A 22,459-nucleotide genomic window follows, 5' to 3' on the forward strand; every position below is an offset into this window, starting at 1 on the left:
AGCTGCTGTTAGAGGAAGACGTTAACAAAGTAAGCTAGCCAACAGAATGCCTTTTTATTTTGACTTTTGGGTAAAAGAAAATACCTTACTATTGAGGCCTTTGGGTTAATAACTCAAGAACAAAAATAAAGTTTGTCTTTAATTAAAGAAATAACAGGTCAGGCACAAGAGTAGCTTCAGTGAAAGACTAATTTCACCAAGATTCACCAAAGTGCCACAGGAAGCCATTGCCTGTGGCCATAAAGAGGACATATTATGCTTTGGGTGTTTTCCCTTTCCTGTATTGTGTTTTTTTGTGCATGTAAATGGTCTGGAAAGGCTTACATGTAAAAGTTGACTTCACTATGTAACACTCTCGCTCCTATTGGCCACCGCCCCAACACACGTGATATGCTAAGGAGTGGGACATTTCCGACACATCGCTGAGTGGTTGAGCAATCAGAACAGAGCCAGACAGCTAACCAATCAGAGAAGACTGGACTCTGGTTTCAGACAGGGTGAAAAGAGATGCTGCAGCGGATTTTTTTTTCATAAAGATCACATTTGTATTACCTTATTATCCAACCATTATCAACAATTCTAAAAACTGTAATACTCTTTTTTATGCTGCAGCTAAAGCCTGTGTACAAAATGATTTATTTACAGTCATTTAAATCAATGTCTTAATAATTTATTGATGGCATAAGTAGCCTACCACTGATCACGTCAAACAGGTGAAAAAATTGAAATGTATTCCAATTATTGTCATCAAATATTCATTTTAGGACTCGTTAGATGTGGGTCAAGGCTGTCACTTTTTATTTGAAATGTTAACGACTGTTGGAACACGGGGTGAATATTAAATACACAATGTGTAATCATCTGTTTGATCTAAATGCAACAAGCCGTGCCTTGTTCTCAGTGTGGGGCTTTTCCTAAAATACACTGTCCATCTGTTAGAGTAAAAACACATCTGACAGAGGTTTGAAATAATAATTCCGAAATGTATTTAACGCTTTTCACATTCTGGCACATTGGAATGAACTGTATTAAAGAGACCCTAGTTTTGCATGTAAATGGTCTGCAAAGGCTAAAATCCCCAAATTCTTCCAGAGGGAGTTTCTCTCCCAGATCGCAGAATTTACCGCATAATCAGCCAAATGGCGCAGATTTTTAAAAGGCCGCATATTTATCAAAAGGCCGCATAATCCCCGCATTTTTCCACAAAAGTTGAGAAGAAAAAAAGTTAACTCGTCTTGACGTGACGTCATCAGCTCGGCCATCACAGAATGTAAACAACACTGTATAGAGTGAACGTGTGGAGCTCACACGGTAGAGAAATAACCAAGATGAAAAAATCTAATCCATCTCATTTACCGACGAACATTTCTACTAAAGACCGGGCAAAAAGTGGGGGGAAACTATTCTGCACCCCGTGCAACTGTGTGTTGGAGCATAAGAGAAAATCGACGGGGACGACCCACTTTGATTCATTCAAACATTCGAAAATGCTTTCTGCTGCTGCGGACAAGAAAGCCAAACAACTCACGTTCACTCCAAAACCCTTTCGAGGGCTACAAGAAACGAAGTGAGTAGCCTACAAGATTGAAGCTGGTCAGATAACGAACGAGTAAATGAAAACGGAATGAGGCGGAGAAGTTTGTGTGTGTGTGTGTGTGTGTGTGGGGGGGGGGGTGTGGGGGTGTGTGTGTGTGTGAGATTAAAAAAGCCCAATTGCTTTTACAATAAATAAACATTGAATGTGTTTAATTGAATACTAAAGGGGTTTAACGTTAGTGTCAGTTTGTGTGTGAGAGAGAATAAATAAGACAGCCCAATATTTAAAAAAATTGTTATTCTTTTCCCCCGCATATTTAGCATATTCCGCAACTTTCCGCATATTTCGCAATTTCACCACATAAAATCACATAAAACCCCCATATGTTTGATCGCATAATCAAGGATTTTAGCCCGCATAATCAAGGAATTTAGCCCGCGTTTTTCTGGAGGGTCTAATTATGTAACACTTGTGCTTCTATTAGCTAGCGTTCCATCACATTATGCGTGATAGGTTAAAGGGCAGGACATACATACGGTGGCGTGCGTTGAAGCTTCAACGCTTCTGCCCATTCACTTTGAATGGGGTGACGTCACGCAATGCCAAACTGCATTGTGGGAGCAAAGTGTAGCAATGTTCTACTTTTGAAGCTTCGACGGAAGCGTCAGCCAATCGAATCATATGCCAGTACAAGCTCTAGCCAATCAAACCGCTGCTTGTATGTCTGGGTCGGGAGATTAATGTGATTGGTTGTTGGTCGAGCGTCAGACACGGCCGCCGGCAAGCTTCAACGCACACCGCCGTGTGTAGGGGCAGTAAGGGGTTGGCCAATCACAAAAGAGCCAGCCAGCTAACCAATCAGTGCAGACTGGCCTCTGGTTTCAGACAGAGGGTGAACAGAGGTGCTGCAGCACAGGCAGTATGATAACAATAAAGAGCTTTTTGAACATTAAAGCATGGAGACGTGTCAAATTAGAGGCATCAATACAAATATCAAGCTGAAAATGAGCATAATGTGTCTTTAATCCGTAAAAGATATTGAGACCTAAATGTAATTCCCAAGTTGTACCTGAATAGAGCCCTGAACTACAGCGAGACAGGTCTAAGTCATAAGAAGTCCGGTCTTTGTTATTAAAAACCACAATAGGATTCGCTGCGTTGTTGGCTGTAGATTAATAGGTGGACGGCTCCTTGCTGGTGGTCCTCTTATTGGACCCCATTTGTCATTCAATCTCCGGAGCATGAATGTCTTAGAGTGCAAAAAGCAGATCACACAAGCCCATTCCTTTAACAGCCACAGCGCAGCTTGGACACCACAGGCCATGTCAAATAACACATGAAGGATTAAGAAGTCTTGTAGGCCTTTTTGTCATACCACACACACGCTCACACACATATGCAAACACATCTGCCTGTACCTGCAACACCCTTTGCACTCTAATCTGCATATCCCTTGCTCTGCACTATAAATTCCACCAGAAACGGGCACTTATACTTTCATAAATCTCGTCCTTGTCACTTTCGAATTACTGAGATTTATTCACTAAAGAACAGGCCGGAACAGAGTCGAGAGAACAAGGAAGAATATAGGGGACGGGGGAAAACACACAAAATGTATTTAAGACTCAACACAGCAGTTTGAGGGGGTTTAGAACGTAAGTGTTGTTATGTAGACCTGCATGTTATCACTGTGCTGAGTTTTCATAAATGTAGTGTTTATGCTTCACATGAGTCCCCTCAAGCAGCCAGTATTTATTGTGCGTGTGTGTTTGTATACATTGTGATTTAATCAAGAAATTACCTTTGTCAAAACTCTAAAGGCACAGTATATCCTATTGAGTTGGCTAGGAAATATGTCATATTAGAGGTATATATAGTGTTTCAGGGAATATTTGATTTTTGATTTTCGACCAGGTAGTTAGCATCGCACGGTTTCCTTGAGAAAAAGCAATAGGTTTTTCCATTAGATTTCGGAATATTGCGAAAAATATTTGGCCAACATGTTTAGGATACTTTATTATTTAAAGTGTTTTTGTTCAGCAGGATAACATGTTAACACCACACCATTTTTAAAGCACAAATGCAATCGCCAGCTAATGTTTTGGCTATACGAACAACATCACGTCACATGACTAAAGGGGGCTAAAGTTCAGTATGATAATGTTAAGTAGTCTAATTAAGTAACTTGTTTTATGAGACTTTAAAAATTCAACAGTGCTTTAGTATTTGCTGACGTTTTTTATGTCGTAGAACAGGGGTGTCAAACTCAAATACACAGTGGGCCAAAATAAAAACCGGACTGGTTCAATGTTTATTGCAAAACGGATTGAAATGAACTTATTGCACATATTAAACCTTGAACTAACAAAGCTTAAATTATTGCCTATAAAAACAACATTAAACATTAAATAATCAGTTGAATTCATTTCTTATGGCTCTATCTGCAGCTTTTCCAGAGTCATTTCTTATGATTACATTTTTCCACAGCCAACAACAGCTTCAAAAAACAATTTCCCTCAAAGAGAAAACCAAACATGCCCTGTTGTCGTGAGAGAAAGTGCAGAAGGAAACATCCATGTAAACTCAGTGTGCTGCTCTGTGATGCTAGTTCAAGCCAGATACTTGGCATCTCATCTTGGGTGCAAGTTCATCAATGTTTGGGCTCAGGCTCTGAGCTGAGGAAACCCTCAGGATGGAGTGAAGGTGTGAGAGCAATATACCGGCGGGCCAGATCTAAAAGTAATTAGAAATTATCCAGCGGGCCGAAATTAAATCCACCACGGGCCTGATTTGGCACCCGGGCCTTGAGTTTGACACGTGTCGTAGAACAAAATGTGAAAATTGAGCTTGTGTAAACCATAGATCTTTTCAGGCATCTTACAAATAAGGCTTTCCAGCAATACGAGCAAAAGTGCTTGCTAAGGTTTAGGACCATTGGAGCACAAAGTGGTGTTACATATTTTCATGGAGATACGTAACTAATAAGTAAATGTTAACTTTCACATGGAGCACGGAAAAAGCCTTCTGTTTTTAGATTCAACCTTACTTTCAACCGCCTTTCTACACAGTTGTCGTAAAGCATTACTTTTCGTAGGGAGAACTGAACGATGCCAATTAAATAAGCATATAATTTCAGTGAAAAAATTACTTTGGCTAGCTAGAGCGATCTTTCTTTTTATCATTTATAGGATTTTTGTTGTCTCAAGTTGGATACCCCTTGTTGTAATCATGTTTTGAATGTTGATGTGAAGATTTTGAAGTGTATTACGAATCAACGACTGGCAGAACATCTACTGAGTTTACGTACAGAACAAAATACAATGGTACACATTTTACCAGCAATTTATTCTCCTCTTCTCTGCATCGCTATGACATCTCACCATTTCTCACTCCCTCCTCTTCTTCTGTCACAGGTGTTCTGCAGTTCGGTTAAATGCAGAGACCTTTGAAGGTGTAGTTAGAGGTGGCAGCGCTGCTCTCCTTTGTCTGCCTCTGTCTCGCTCGTCCTCTCACACTGAGGGGCAGACTATCATTCATGTACTTCTTGTGAAGACCACCATTAATTTAATGTAATACAGCTTTTTATCTACATTCCTTTGCCCGCTATCGCTTCCATTTTCTACTTCTCTGTCTCAGCCCATGTTCTTTTCTCTCCCTGTCCTTTCTGACTTCCTTCCCTGCTTGTATGCCAACTTTTTCTCTCTCTCCCTGCCTTTTCACCTCCACCCTTTAGCTCTTCATCTGAGGAAGACTTGTGACATGTTGGTCTCCTCTTTTCTTCACGGTCTGTCACTGCCTTGTTCTATGTAAAAAGTGTTTCTATTTTAAACCTTTTTTTTTTTTTTTTTTACATTTGCAAATCCAAACCTTAAAATCAGTCAAATCAGAATAGTTGCACAATTTTAGTTTTGTTCCTCTTCGTGCAGTGCTCCTCTTCGTGCACAACTGCTAAACGAATACATAAAGCAAATACTAACTACCAGGCCGGGGGTGCTGTGTCCACATCGAGGGTCTGGCCAGTCAGTAATAGCAACAACTGCTCTATATCTCCTTTAAATTCAGTCATTAAAAAGCAATCATTCCTAAATAAAACTACACACTTTTATTTCCTGTAATATCCCTCTAAATTCAACTGAATTGAAAGTGAAATAGAGCGGCAGTGTTGCATTTGTTTCCAAGAAAGCCTGACGTTATTGTACATAAAAAAAGGCCCTTTCATTGAATGCTCATTGCATTCTGGTGCAGAGGGTCATATTCTCATTTAATATGTTGATGAAGAGTCATAATGTAACATGTGTAAAAGACCCCCATTAGGTCGTCTTTTACCCATTTTTGATTGGCCAGAAGCTCCCCCAATATGAGCATCAACACACAGACGCCTGCAAATATGCAAATCAAAACAACATATCAAGAACCACAATGAATTATGTGTTAAGAAGACTTTAAAGATCACCACTTGCCAGACACTCACAACAAGGGTATTTACGGGAAAGAAAAGTGTAAAGACACAAATGAACGGAAAACAAACAAACAAATGAAATCAACATCTGACTTGGAGAGAATCTGGACACTTTTTTTAAATCCAAACCTTGGCATATATGGTGGTATTGTCTCAAATATTGTTTGCCAATTAAAAAATAAAACCTTTTTTCATCATTTTGTACTTGGATTGTGTTACATCATCACCATTTGCACATTTGTTCTTACACTATCTCATAGGGTCTAATTTGAATTATAATTATTTTTTAATTAATTCACACAGCAACTACTACTTTTGTTATGTTTCATAGAACCTTACGTCTATATGTTTCTGATTCTTTAGTCGATTGGTCTATAATATGTAGAATTTGTATTCTTTAGATACTCTTTTGATATGTCTTTACTACTGTGGATTTGCTGTTTATTCTATTTTTCAATTGATTTATTATTATTATTTATTTTATATTATTCCTTTCTATTTTTAACAATGCTGTTTTGACAATCAATTTCACAACTTGGGATAAATAAAGCATTCATCGCTTACAATAACCACCACTAAAACAAGAGCATTAATCTTGTATTTATTATCTTCATTAAAGTGTTCAGTATTGATAATTCACATGACTTCATCAGCATTACTCGTAAATTGTTTTTGAATTATTGTTTGTATGATAACTCTCATTATCACCATCAGAATAATTAAAATCAATCTGATGTCCATCGATCAATGAAAATATCTTAAATAGTATCTTAAATACATACCATCATCATCTTCATCAGAATGATTGAAAACATCAAAATTCCAACCATCATCATAAGAATTGTTGTTATTTATTAAAAGACAAATGCTCATGTTCCTAATCATTAAATAATTATCATCTTCATTATCATTGCAGTTTGAAATCCTCACTCACTCTCACTCGCGAGCATCTTCACTCTTATTTTTGTTTGTATTAGGGTTAGGTTTATTACCAATAGTATAATTTAAATGCTTCTCTTTCTTCTCATCTTCCTCTCAATCCAATCATCTTCTATCTTACCATGGTTCTTATTATTGCAGTCACCCTCGCCATCACCACCCGTCTAAATGAATGCTAATCATCTAATCAACTGTCATCATCACAGACTTCATAACAATCACTGTCAACATAATAAACATTTCACTCATTACCATTTAGATCAAATACTGTGATCCAAAACCATCATCACCAATATTACAGCCAACCGGGTTTGCATGCGCTGTATGTATGTACATAACCATTACAATCATCATCACAATCCTTATTATCATTGCAATATTGATACTGTCACTTCTAAAGGTGTCACTCAACACACACAAACACACACATGTCACATCCATTGCTCTTAATTGCCACCCCCCCCCCCCCCCCCCCCCCATGACTCTTTTACTCCCCCCATAGAGCCTGCAGTGGAGCTGAGCCATGGAAATGTCAAGGGGTCAAGTTTACGTTGACGCTGAAGGGCCGCTCACCCTGGGCCACGGTAAAGGTTGGCGCCATGGCGACAGCTGGTTGATACCGTCGTCGGGCCGACACTCGTGAGTCACCGCTCCAAATCCTCCATGTGGCATTAACATCATTTTGGATTTCTCTTTTTTTCATCTTGACAGATCTGCTAGATGTGAACAAAAGGTCACTTCCAGAGGTGGGAGGAGCACTCAGAGCTTGTACTTGAGTAAAAGTAGAAGTACAAGAGTTTAGGAATACTCTGTTAAAAGTAAAAGTCCAAAAGTCCAAAAGTCCGAGAACTTTTACCCCCATTGTTAGTGCCTGCTAGAGAGGTGGTACTATCCTGGGGATTTGCGGCCTGCCAGTAAACCCAAAGCAGAGGAATTGACGTCAGCGGCTTAATTTGCGTAATCTTCCCTCAGGGAACTTATTGCGGTGCGAACGCGATCTGTACTTAGTTCCATGGGGGTACTTAGTGCTGGCACTAAGTGCTGGGCACTAAGTGCTGGGCACTAAGTACGGCAAAGTACTTGGTGTGAAGGTGGCTAAAGTGCAGATTGGCCCATTTCAGAATAATATATATGATATGTTTTATAATGATTGATCATTAAAGTGTTATCAAAGCTGGTAAAGGAGCAGCTAGTTTGAATGACTTTTTATACTGCAGGGTAGCTTGTGACTTTACTCCAGGTGGAACTAAAGTCTGATTTAAGAGTTGATTATATTTCACATCATTCATCCACATCTGTAAAGTAATTAAAGGTATTAAATAAATGTAGTGGAGGAAAAGTACAATATGTACAGCTGAATTGTGGAGTAGAAGTTCAAAGTAGCAGTAGAGTAAATCTACTTGACCAAACTGTTCAATTCATATCTTTTACACTTTACATTTATGGTGCATGTCGAAAAACTAATTAAAGTTGGGTTATTAGCATCATAGTGGTTAACTTATTCAAAAAAAATGACACATGGCACGAGAGGAAATCCAGGTTTAAATGAAGCTTAATGAAACTTGGACTTGAGTCTAAAATAGCTCATAGTGGGTTTTTACCCTATTTATTCATCCATCACAGCCCGCACGTATGCATTGATTAGGAATGGAGGTTAGGGCTAATGAGCGGAGGATAGACAGTGCTGCCAACAGTGATGCCGTGTTCATGTCGTATTGAATTTCCTGTAAATACAAGCTGTCATCTGGGGGAAACCGTTCACGTCACTCCGCTCGGGGTAATTACCAGCAAGACAAGGTTTTTTTTTATCTTTTTAAACACGGTACGATGTCTTAAACTTGAAATTATGAACAGAACGTGCCACACACATGGCTAATTTGATAGTAGAGGGAAATGAAAATGACTGGTTATCACTTAAACACCCAGAGAAAGTTATACCGGGTGTTGTTAAAAATTCGTTTTAGGACAATGATCTCACATTTTTCAAGTATCCTCTTCTGATATGATAGGAATTATGAATGTTGATTTACATTATAGAGGAATGCAAACATAAACCAACATAAAACAGATGGAATAGATGTATACCATTTTTTCATTTTGTGAACTAACCCTAACCCTAGAAAAAGTCCCCCACCATGTAGGCCCAAAGGAGTGTGTTTAAAGTGTATTGTATGTATTGGATAATTTCATGTCTTCTTTTGAATACACTTTAAGTGTTATTTATTGCCTCAAAAGGGCTGAATCAAACCTTTTGAACAAATGTTACAATATGGTTGACCTTTTTCCTATTTATTTAGATGTTTCCAAGTGAGAATGTATTTTTGTCATATCTTGAATAAGAGATTTATCCGAGATATGTAATATTCTATTTAAAACTCTAGATAGAAGAACTGGGGTTTGAATCCGGACTGCAATCATTTGTCGCATTTCCTCCCTTCTGTCTCCCACTTTCAATTATTTCTCTTCAATAAAGGCTCTGGTGGCCCAAGATACATCTTAAAAGAAGAAAATATATACCAAAATGGTTTGAAAATAAAATTGCTAACTAAGTTGGTAAAATAAAAATAAACCATTGAGATGAACGATGTACTGTCAATGTAAAACGAATGGGTTATCTTTGGATTTATTCCGTTATAAATGTTCTCCATTTGTTTTTTATGTCTTTGAATGTGTTGATTTTCATCTAATGTGTTATAGTTTTACCTGCATTTTGTTTTGTTTGGTATGCCCTGCAAAGATATACTTTCTTAAAAATGTTATTTGAAAGAGGAAGAATGTCGTTATTGCGCTGTGAGAAACATGAAATCACTGATCTATATGAGCACAGAGAGAGACAACATTCCCTATTAAAGAAAGACGTTTTTAAATCTCCCATCCCACATTTGAATTTGATCCTGTTCACCATGTAGTATTGTCTATCAATATGCATGCATTTAAATCCACAGTCTGCGATTAAGCATTACTGTAAGCATTAGCCTGAACATATGAGCCTTAGCATCACAGAAGGTAGGAATAACGCTCAAGGAGCTCAATATGTTGGTATTATATTGTTTTTTTCTACTTAATCTTTTTTTGCTTCTTTTTTTCTTTCTCACAAAAATCATGCAAGATTCGGAGGCAAAAAGAGGACACTGAAAATGCTTTTAGCACTGTGAGGTAGCCTATATTTACATGCTCTTACTTTGAAAACATAGGGAAAGCAATTTACATGCAAACCATACAGAGTGTATTTAAATGGCCTCTATATTCCTGCCAGTCCACTTTGTGTTCTCCAGCCTCTACTGATTGCCTGGGCCCTTTGTTGTTCCCCCTATTTTACTGGCAGAATAAATATCTACACTCTGAAGCTCCACGGGGGGTCTGATGTGTGTGTGCCGGAAGAAGGGAGGGAGGGTTTAGACAGCTAACGTATGTAGGAACAGCGGAGCAACAGCCCCTCTCCCCATTACAGGGACGCAGACACACAAGGGTTAATGTGGCCCCCAGCCAGGTGGTGGGCTTTCTGGTCCACCTTCATCCTGCCCTGCAAGGCTCCACGCTGGGCGGAGCGCGCCCGCCTGACAGTGTGCATCCGCCGGGCCACGACACTCTGCATATGGAGACCCTCCATCACCATCAAAGAGGGGGGAGGAGGTGGGGTTAGATAGATATAACTGTTTACTGTTGGTTCAGAAGCTTGAATGACACTCGTATAGTATTATTTCCTAAGTTGTGAAGTCATTCTTATCAGCCTTTTTGATGCTTCTTGGTTTTCTGGCCTGTTTGGTTTATTTTATTGTCATTTTATGTTTCACTCAATTGAAAAATGTAATTGAACACATTGATCATATTAATACAAGTAAAATCGATAAAGCTTATGTCAATCTCATTGATGATCATATTTCTTAACCACAGAAATGTGGTTAAGAAATAAGTCCAACACAGGTAAATGTTCCAATTAACCGATATTGATGTAGCTGCAGTTATTCAAACTGCCAATTTTCAATAAATCGTAACAAACAGTAAATAGTGTCAAAGTGAGTGGAGTTCTCAAACGATCAGCAACTCCTTTTCAGAAGTGCCAACTCTAAAGGTGGGGGTCGGTCCGGATCCAGTAGTAAACCTCTATCAGCGATAGTGGGATTCCGTACTGAGAGCTTGCATATGGTCTCTGATGTAAAGAACGTAGGTTCAAATCCCACTTGCAGAACTATTAGGCAATTTCTTCCCCTCTGTATCCCCCTTTTCAAAAATGAATCAATAAATGCAATCTCTTGCCTGAAATAAAGAAAATAAAAATAACTCAAATAAATGCATAATAATTATTATTATTAAAAATAATTATAATAATAAATCAAAGGAGAGCCATAAGTTTAAAGTTTACACTAGTAACACTGGTAAATAGTGGGACAAGGAGGCTTTACAAATGTTTTTCTTCCTGAGATCTTTTTTTTAAAGAGGTCAATAATAAGGATCCAAAACTAAATCATAATCAAAATAAAATGGCCACCCTTAATATATTGGTTAATATGTCTATTAAATCATCACAAATACTCAATCCCTATATATGCCCACAAAATAATCCTTTAACAATCCCTTACCAAAGACACTACCCAGCACTAGACCCAGGAAGAGACGGATCGCTAGATACAGAGGTGAGTGACCCAGGTGACGTGTGTGTGTGTGTGTGTGTGTGTGTGTGTGTGTGTGTGTGTGTGTGTGTGTGTGTGTGTGTGTGTGTGTGTGTGTGTGTGTGTGTGCGTGTGTGTGCGTGTGCGTGTGGATTTCAGCCATCTGCAGTTCATCACTCCTTCTGCAAGTCTCAATCTTGCTCTCATCTCCAGCGTTTGGAGGCTCTGAGGTCCCCGATGCCAGCAAAGGTCAGAGCCGGTGATTTATTGGCCTACTTCTGGGAGGCCGTCTGTGGACCGGGGATCCTGCCGTGCCCCTGGATCACCGCCAGCATCCCTGACACCATCAACATGCTGCCGGCACATGAAAAACTCGTCCTGGTTATTTTGGGCATATTTCATATTTTACATGTATCTGATAAATTAAGGGAATTTACAGATAGCCTGACATGACTATGTATGAGCAGGGCTGGGAGGGTTGAGTAAAATGAATTCAATGACTTGCAATCTGTAAAAAAATGTAACCTGATTACTTTCTGTTGCTTTTGGATTAGTTCAATATTGAATGCAATGCAAATAAATACAAGAACAAATAAATATAAATCGAGATGTTATTTACTGAAGTGTATTATGTAAGTTAACAGAATGTAACTAAAAGAAGATATTTACGATCAGAAATGTGTCCTCTGCTCAGATATTGTATGTATAGAAAAGATGCCTTTCATTCAGCGTATTCAGGCAGCAGCCTATACACCAACACTGAAACAAATGAGCACATACTACTGTTTAAAAAAGCTAAAATAAAATCTGAACTGATAGAAAATGCTCCGTTTTAGTTTAATACACCCAGTTAAGCTCACACACACTTTTTTATGAACATACAGGTTTGCCTTGTGAATTAAAAACAGAACAATTGAAATACAAATTTAACAGAAATGTGACTACATCTTTAACTGTAAGAGAATACAGTTACTTTTTTTGTATCCTGAATATGTAATCCCGTTACATGTAATCTGTTAAAACCAGTGTTTGAGTTCAGCAGAGTATATCTGTATAATACCCTACCATCAAATACCTTCACCACCATACTATTTTACAAAAACGTAGCATCTGAAACAATGGAGGCTAAATACAACCATTGGGCTAAACTAATCCAAAATTGGGCATTGTTTTACACAGACTTAATTGCTGAAAATAAATAATTCATAACATGAATAAACTACATGAAAGTAACCCTTGGTTAATCCAGAAATCAGATATTTCATGTGTTTAATTTTAAATGGCAGTAATATATATAAGCATTTTAAGTCTCTTGAAAAAATAAATGATGGAAGGAAATTGAAGGCTGTGGCTAATTGCTGATGAATATTTAATTTTGAATAAGAAAATGATTAGGAAATGGCCTTGCCAAAACCTCATTAAGTATGGACAGTATGTTGCCAAGTCAGAACCAGAAATGTATGCAAGTAAATTAACTCCTGAAGTCTTCCCACTAGGACGATCAATGATATTGATCAGCTGTTAATGCCATGGGGAAACCACGGAGTGTAAAACCTGACATGACAAGGTCTCTTAAAACACATGGTAATGTAAGGGGTGTTAAACTTTTTAAAGGTTTTAGGAATTTCGGAATCAAGCTTGCTGTTGGTGACCGACGGAAAACTTAAGAACTAAAAATCCTCAATGCATGGATCCTTAGAGAAATTCAAAGTATTAGTCAATAATCCACATTGTCCTAAATTGCCATGTGGAATTTTCCTCACACAATTATGTTACTACATTTCTTGACATGTCTGTATCCTGGTGTTATTTTTGCAATGTATTTTGTCCTTATGTTTTGTTTTGTATCATGTTTTATATGTGGAGATTATCCTTCTGAACAAAACGTGGTAAGTACTGTATCATAAATCAGTGTTAAGGCCCGGACACACCAATGTGACAACAAAGAACTGAAACAGACGGACACCGACTGTTGCGTCGCCTCGCGTCTCTGATTTTTGGCCATGTGTCGCACTGGAACACACCGCAAAGACTTCAGCCGACGGCCAAGAAGCACGTACGAACTGCGCATAACTCTCCGTAGTATGTATTCGTCATTCAAAAGAGGCAACGACAGGAAGACAGACTGCGTGATAACCGAGAGAAGAAGAACAGACTGCGTGATATAAACAAACAACAAATAGCGTTCCATTTTCACTCTACAGCGAGAAGCTTATGGGGCTTTCCCGAACCTTTCTTGTCACCTAAAAAAATACATCATCCCTGCATCACTCTATATTTGCATATTTAAATGTTTTCTTTATTCTTTATTTGCAATTTCCATTACATTGACTCATTTAGACTCAAAGCTAATGTACTGTACAAGTGCTTTATATATCTTATTCATTATGATTTGGGATTTATTTTTAAAGGGAACTTTACCATCCTACCTTGGAAGAAAGACATCTGCTTGTATCAGCAGAAAAGATTTTATTGAGAGAAATCAAGTTTTTTTCAAAAAATCTATCAAGCCACTTCAGCATTATTAAACAGTGTCTAATGAAGGTAGACACTTAAAGTTTACAACATATATATTGTATTAGATCATTCATCCAAAATATATAATTTAGTGTATGGTACTTTATTTAAAAAGTTGAAATCTTAGACCTGCATTGTGGCACATGTGTAAACTATGACTGAAAAACATAGCTATAACTACAACACACAACCTTAAACTATGTTTCTGGCAGCCAAGAGAAGATGCTTGTGTTTACCAACTGCTATTCATGAGTGAAGTACATTGACACTACTTTTGAGGAAGGCTGTTGTGGAATGCATCTGCAGTGGTCCTGAAAAACATAGAAGAACAACATTAGACAAATAAATAAAGATATAGATGACATTCACCCCAATGAGGCGAAACAACCATGGACCTTCAGCACACTGTTGAAAAGAGCTCAAGATTTCCCTCTTTAAAAGGCCTTTAAAGGTGTTAGAGTTGAGTCTTATACTCTTCAATAAATCCATCTCAAAAATGAATTTACCCTAGTGCTGTATTTCACAGGTATGAATGATTGGCATGACAAAATCATGGTCAAAACCATGGATGAAATCAAACTGAAGCAGTCCCTCATGCAGAGTGTTTTCACCATGAACATTTTTTATTATTAAAGCCCGCATCACACTGTCCCGAAATTGACACCCGATGGACACACGATAAAGGAAATGTTCAATTTCGGCTCTGATCGTAACAACATCGGACGCAGAGCCTTGCAGTGAAAACGTTCTGTTACTTCCCTTGCTAGCTTGTGTCACTTCTTTCCCCATTGGTTGCGTGTTGAAAGGTCAGCGGTTAATGGGGTCAAAGTCGAAATAATGTTAACTCTCTCTCTGCTACCATTTTTAGCGGTGCACAACGCAAACAGGAAAAGTACCGTCCAGTCAGACTGCACCTCTCTTCTCATAAAAACACAATGGCTACATCAAAGCAGGTCCGTTTCACCGCGTATCATGTGAATGCAGCTTCATTTTTTCTAACTTTTTGATAAAAGAAACATTTATCTTTATCCTGATGAACAGTAGCAACGTAGTTTTAATGTCACTCTCACCACCATACCTAGCTTGAGTTTGCTACTTCTAGCTAACGTTAGCCACTATGCTAAACAACATAAAAAGGTTGCAGCAGCAAGGGAATATAACCCTCCTGTTGTGTTCGGGTCAAATCAATCATAACTTTTTTGTTTTACATTCGATTGCATTAAGGCTTTATGATATCCCTCACAGTAGACATTTGAACATATAAAATTGCTGATCACCACTTTCATTGAATTTTGGATGATTTAGTCAACTTCGTAACACCCATGGTGTGCCCGGTCAAAAATGACCGGCATAAAGAAATGAAATTAGTAACAATTCGGATCAGATAAAACCAATGTTGTGCTAGTTAACTTACCATTACTAGTATACTTCATTTCAAAAGTAACTCAGTTACTTTACTGATTACTTACACCCAAAAGTAACGCATTACTGTAAACAGTAACGCATTAGTTACTTAAAAAAGGGCTCCCATTAATGCCCTTATAGCCTTCATTTCAGTACTGTTATTGCATTGGAGAATAATACAATCGGTTGATCAAGAAATAGCAATAGAAATAGTAGAAATAGCCTGCATGTGTTCTACAACATACCGTGCAATGGCTTTATCAACTTCACCCTGGCTAGCAGTCCCTCGGTTAAAATCCAGCCGCTGTTGCTTAGGTGGAGGTGGAGTGGCGTCGGATGAGTCTGGGTCTGTGGTCTTAGCTAGGCTACTAGCTTCGTCCCAGCATGTTGTTTCTGCAGATGTTTCAACATATTTTAATTGCTGTTTTGGGCAGTAGATATGGATCTTTGACCCGCCAAGACACAACTTACATTGAACTAAAACGTTCTTTTCTTTGTACTCGACAAAAATGAAATAGTGAGAATATCTCCAGGCGGAGAAACTCGACTTGAGCTCCAGTACTGTACTTAAGTACAGTTCTCATCTCTGTTCGCCTCGCTGTTGGCGTCGCTCACCAACGTCTGGGAGCCGAGAATATATTAAAAAAATGACGGAGTAACGCACCATGTAGTAACGGTAACTGAGTTACTGAATTTAAAAAATAACGCGTTAGAGTACTAGTTACTGCCAAAAATAATGGCGTTAGTCCCAACCATAGACTGTATATATAAATGGACGTAGGGTCCGTGATGTCACCCATAGGATTCTGCAGAGTTGCCGAGAAGCCCTTAATAGGTGGAGTCGGCCACTAACGGCTCGACAGTGATGTCAGAGTTCAACTCCCGCCTTCTCCAGCCTGCTCCAAATAAGGGCAAAGAGGCGGAGCCGAGGCGGAGCCGAGGCGGGACCTGCGGCCACCGAGCTGGAAGTTCCAGAGCTAGCTGAAGCTACCAAGCTAAGCTAACATGCTCCCCATCTGCACACTGCCGTGGCATTTTACGTTTCTAAGGTAAGCGGACATGAAACTATTCAGCAAAACTATAAATAATAATCTAAGTTATTGAGTTTTTAGAATAATACTTCAGAATCTTAAAATCCCTGAACGTTTGTATGCAATTGTGCTAAATTCAACACTGGAATCAAGCAAATATTAATATTTTTGCATGACATTAGTTATTTATATTTTGATATCACTTAATTATACGTTTAATACATTTAAGTCAAGCTAAGGTACATGTGATGGTAGCTAGTTAGTGCTCTTACCTGTGAGGCCTCCTCCAAACACCATAATAACCAGACTGTATCATTAAAACTAAGTACCAGTTCTAGATCCTTGACTTTAGACAAACAATTCAAAAGACAACATGTATTTAAAGACCAATCTTTATTTGAATGTGCCTCTTAACCTGATATATTAGTTATAAAGTAATAGTATTGACAATCTAAAAAAACTGAGCAACTCAACAGTCAACTTTATGTTTCTTATTGTTTAAAGCATTTATTATTTTCATTTTCCCCCTCTCATATTCAGTGTGGACAGATTGAGACAGCGTGGTGTCCAGAAAACTGCAGAGACTTCAGGGAGAAACCTCTGTGTGATGGACGTCCTGTCTGTTGGTTTGGAGAGGAATGAGGGTCTTTCCTCAGTGAGGAGGTCCAGGCCTGACGGAGGAGCCCATGCTGGGCAAAGCTGATACCAACTGCACAGGCCTAGTCTGTCACTTTATTTGACTAAATGTGTTTACTTTAATAGTTTTACACTTTCTGTCCATATGTGCTTTTTATTTAAAACATGTTTGATTAAGTTTTGGTTCACATGTCAATAAATTCTATTTGTATTTGCACTCCTTTTGTCCATTATTCTTACTGAAGATTGGCCCCATTTATTTGTGACGTTGCAAACTCTGCGGTACAAGGCACAAGTGATGTGAAGCTCATAAAGTGAGGCAAATAGAAATAATCAGCTGATGGAGTGTAGATGTGGAAATAGGTGCATTTGATCAGCTGACTGTTTTTACAATAAAAGTAGTTTCTTAGTGTACTGGTCTTAAAATCTCATAGCATCAGATTTTAATTTTCCTCTTGGATGTTCTTCTTGACCCTCAGAGAAGGAGAACATGTTGTGTCTTTCAGGCATGTCCTTCCCTAACACAAATTACAGGAAACATAAAACATATTATTGCAGAACAAGTGTGTTATTTATGAAAGTGGTGTGTTTGTGTGTTTAGGGGCTGTAGATATAATTATTTTGTAATTGTAATGTTTTTTTTTTATTTCAACAGTGAGCTACAAAGAAAATCAGATTATGAATGAAAAGTATGAAGTTCATCAACATTGAAATATATGTTATTATCCAAATAATATTGAACTGTTATCAAAACGTAGTGCAACTGTAGAAGCTTGCTCTGTTGTCTCACTGAAAGAATAACTTTTACCACGTTTTTTACAGACAATATTGAGAGATAAATAGTAGCAGTTCTCACTATGTGTTAAATATCTTTGCCTTTAATACATTAAATTAGAAAGCTGACAAAATCATATTGCTTGTTAATATCTAAATGTAACTTTTTACACAGAAAAAACCCTCAACTTCACTGGTGTGTAGGTGATCTAGTATTGTTTAATGGAATGTATATCAGTGTATTAAAGTCAATACTTTCTTGATTCTTTGTACAGTATGAAAAAAATAGTATTACCTGTGCTGAAGTTCACTACTGTGAGGAGTCCAGTTCTGTCTCTCACTCTCTGGTCCAGCCTGTCTGCATCACATGGACACCTTAAACAAACAGATATATATGTAAAATACCATGTGTACAAACAATATAACTGATTATCTTCTGTTGAACATGTTGGATTGTGTATTGGCCGAGTCAGGGTCCTTTTTATTTGATTGTAACTTTGGAAGTTGTGTTACCTAGCTTACTGTTTATTTGATACCAATTTGGTAATGCAATTCATAAAAACAACAAGGTTTGGGTTTGTTCTTCAGATGACTGTGATGTTACCGTGTAAGCTCAATAATGAACTCCAGCTCAACCAACCATATTGTAATATCTAAGTAATCATCTTGAAATATGACATTCATAATTGTAATATACTAGACCCTCCAGAAAAACGCGATTCTGCGATCTCAGAATTTACCGCATAATCAGCAAAATGGCGCAGATGTCTAAAAAGCCGCATATTTATCAAAAGGCCGCATAATCCCCGCATTTTTCCACACAAAGTTGAGAAAAAAAAAAGTTAACTCGTCTTGACGTGACGTCATCAGCTCGCGCATCACAGAATGTAAACAACACTGTATAGAGTGAACGTGTGGAGCTCACACGATAGAGAAAACACCAAAATGAAAATATCTAATCCATCTCATTTACCGACGAACATTTCTACTAAAGACCGGGCAAAAAGTGGGGGGAAACTATTCTGCACCCCGTGCAACTGTGTGTTGGAGCATAAGAGAAAATCGACGGTGACGACCCGCTTTGATTCATTCAAACATTCGAAAATGCTTTCTGCTGCTGCGGACAAGAAAGCCAAACAACTCACGTTCACGAGGCATCAACCTCCAAAACCCTTTCGAGGGCTACAAGAAACGAGGTGAGTAGCCTACAAGATTGAAGCTGCAGATAATGAACGAGTAAATGAAAACAGAATGAGGCGGAGAAGTGTGTGTGTGTGTGTGTGTGTGTGCGCGTGAGATTAAAATAGCCCAATTGCTTTTACAATAAATAAACATTGAATGTGTTTAATTGAATAGTAAAGGGGTTTAATGTTAGTGGCAGGTTGTGTGTGAGAGAGAATAAATAAGACAGCCCAATATTTTAAAAAAAATCGATAATTTTTTCCCGCATATTTAGCAACTTTCCGCATATTTCGCAACTTCCCGCAGTTTCACCGCATAAAATCACATAAAACCCTGCATGTTTAATCGCATAATCAAGGAATTTAGCCCGCATAATCAAGGATTTTTGCCCGCGTTTTTCTGGAGGGTCTAATATACACACATCTTATTGTGAGGTTGATTTCACATGCACTACTTCGACATTAGCTTGTCTACATACTTGAGAATAGCCAATTTAAATTAACCTTAGTGATGCATGCAGTTCCTACCTACATTATAATCATCTCTCTAAGTTACAAAGATGACCTTATTTTATCAACCTCAAAAAGAAGCCGTTTGTTGTACAGTATTAGCCCACTTAACACTTGTCTATTTCGTTTTAACCTTTATAAATATAGTCTATGATTTTAACTTGGAGGCTACTATTAGCATCGTTAGCACCGATGTAGCTACCACTCGCTTACACGCTAACCCAAGCCGTAAAATTAATTACGTAGCTGATTAAAATCATTAACACATAAATAAGTACTCGAATTTCACTTACCGCAAAACCGCATTCATGCACCGTCTGTTCGTACCGCAGAGCGAGTCACAATAGTCCGATATATAAGCATGAAGAACAAACAAACACGGCCGGGGGCAAGTTGTGTTCCCTGGATGAGCTGAACAGGCAGAGTGCCTGTAGCTTCACAGAGCAGCTAGCAGAGATACAAGAAGCTAACAGCAGCAGTCACATCACAGAGCCGCCACTCTACGTGACGACGCCCTAATTTATTCACAGATCCATAATCATGAAGGTGGAATCTAACTATATTCATAATAATATTTATTGCATCCATGGGTAGAAACATGTTTTTTTCTGCTGTAAAGTTGGGCATTTTAACATGGGGGTCTATGGGAATTGCTCCTTTCTGCAGTCAGTCCCTATCGGCCAATATATGAACTGCAGTGTGTGCCACCTCCGTATTGGCGTCCCGGCTCTTCCACAGAGTTTGCCGCTTGGTCCCAACACCGGATAAAACACACAACCACACAAACACCCACACACACACATACACTAGATGTGTTTTCCCCCCTTATGTGCCCATCCCCCCATGTGAATCACACCTGGCACACACACATGCACGCGCACACACACACACACACACACACACACACACACACACACACAGAAAATGTTGATACATTTGCCGCTCTTATGTGCCCATCCCCCCATATGGATCACACCTGGCAAACGCAATACATGTTCAGTGCAACAAGTCCTCCAACTCATACGACCAAATATGCCGATTGTTCAGGCCCAATTATTACGGCCAAATATGTTGTTTGTTCAAGCGCCTTAATACGTCCTATAATTACGTTTGAAAGTTTTCGCCCTCTAGTGCTCCCGTTGAATGCAAACGTTACAGATGGTCGTAATTTCTCTGCTTTGTTTCAAGACCCGCATCAGAAAGCTTTTGAATGGTGGTACTTTTCCAGTTGGTCTACCTGCTCTTCACGTAGCTCTGCATGTCGTTGTTTAGGTGCTTTTTTTTTTCTGGAGATAGGCACTGCTCAATACTATAGTAAGACCCCCCCGGAGGTCGAAGTTAATCTTAAATGTTTCCATTTTATGCTTTGTAAGTTTGTTTCATAACGGAAGAAATTTAAATATATTTATAAAACTGACAAGTCAAATCAAGCAATCTGATTGGTCGATAGCGTTTTTGCTATCTTTGATTACAGATTTGAAAACATCGTTGCTTGCTTTAAAAGTAGCACAATTCATTATGTTAAACCTTCAAAAGCATCTAGATATCCCTGCCCTAATGCCAAAGGAACTGCACACTGAATATGTTTTGACGTTTGATGTCTATGTCTGGACCGCTGCGTCAAAAAGGAGGGCTTCTGCCCCGTTACTTCTCCGCTGCTTTCTTGTTCCAGTATGAAAAGCAAACTGCAGGCGGTTTGCTTTTCAGCCCAACGGTATACTGTTTTTCTCAGACGCGGAGGGATACTGACTTGTTGTGAAAAGTAACTTACAATTCTACCCGTGGTATACGCTCAGTATATCACGGCTAAGAACCATTCAGATTGCTTGATTTGACTTGTCCGTTTTATAAAAGTACAATATACACTTCTCGCTAGAAATCTAATCAAAACAAATTTAAATGGCCAAACTATTTTAGAATTTAGGATTTTCCAGAGAGGGTTATTTGTAAATAAACGAATAAACGGGAGCATGTTGTTTGTTATACGACCACTAGAGGTGCTACACTTTAAAACGTCGCTATGGGTCATAATTTAAGCTGCTTAAACAATCGACCTATTTGGTCGTTTTTTGTAGGAGGACAGGCTGGTTCAGTGTCTATTCTTTACTGCAGTTGTTCATGTATACCAGCAGTCTGATACAATATGTACAGTTTGAAAGGGTGTTAAATGACATTTGGTGATGATTAATGTTTTTTGTGTTCATCTAATAATAACAAAAAGTAATAACAATAACCAAAGTAAGGGGGGGGGGGGGGGGGAACGAACACAACAGGATGGTTAATTGAGCGTAAGGTTAATATTTACAAATTAAGGATAAAATAACACATCAAAGGTGAGAGTTTTTGTTGCGAAAGAAACAAAAAGAGAAATACTATCATAGATTGAATTTATTTATTTTTTTATTTGCGGTACATGTTAATGTCACAGCAAACCTGCATTCACACCCGTTCAATATTCGAATACACTCCAGATGAATCTTTATGAGCAACATTAGAGGTGAAATGCTGCAATATTAAGTCCAACTCGCTTACTCGCTGCCAAAGCGCCTTCCCATCCCCCAAACTACTGTAGAGAGCCTGGTATAAAATACTGAATTAAATGCGGCTCAGAGCCTTACTCTAAACATTAATCGAATTGAGGGCTTTCAAATCTGGCATTTCACCGTGGGAAAAGACATACTACTTTGCTGTCATGTGAATGAATGGGAAAGGCATTTAGTGACAAAGAGGTGGCCTTTTCCTTTCCCCGTGTAATTTCAAGGTGGGGGGAAGGTTGCAGCTTTATCAAACTCTCTGGATGGCTAAATGCAAAAGTTGAACACTCTGAAAGTGCTCATCATCACATTGTGACAGGTAAGAAG

At 38.5% G+C, this 22,459-nt stretch overlaps 2 long non-coding RNA genes across 5 annotated transcripts in view; one reads left to right on the plus strand and one right to left on the minus strand.

Moving 5' to 3' along the window:
- Nucleotides 1–12,223, plus strand: part of LOC307042264 — a 138,375-nt gene extending 126,152 nt beyond the window's left edge. Inside the window, exons 4-5 of one of the 4 annotated variants that reach the window (XR_013809060.1) lie at nt 7,438–7,574; nt 11,705–12,205. This is a non-coding gene — a long non-coding RNA (uncharacterized lncRNA). Of the gene's footprint in view, nt 1–7,437 lie in introns of all 4 variants that reach the window. The other 3 variants (XR_013809057.1, XR_013809058.1, XR_013809059.1) reach the window with 3 other exon arrangements.
- A 175-nt stretch (nt 12,224–12,398) lies between these two features.
- LOC307042265 lies at nt 12,399–18,504 on the minus strand. Its single transcript, XR_013809061.1, has 4 exons — nt 18,203–18,504; nt 15,938–17,651; nt 15,712–15,859; nt 12,399–14,373 (listed from the first exon to the last, which is right to left on the minus strand). It is a non-coding gene; the product is annotated as an uncharacterized lncRNA (long non-coding RNA).
- Between the last annotated feature and the right edge of the window lie 3,955 nt (nt 18,505–22,459).

Source organism: Notothenia rossii (assembly GCF_949606895.1).
Source record: "Notothenia rossii genome assembly, chromosome: 6".
NCBI classification, from domain to species: Eukaryota; Metazoa; Chordata; class Actinopteri; order Perciformes; family Nototheniidae; genus Notothenia; species Notothenia rossii.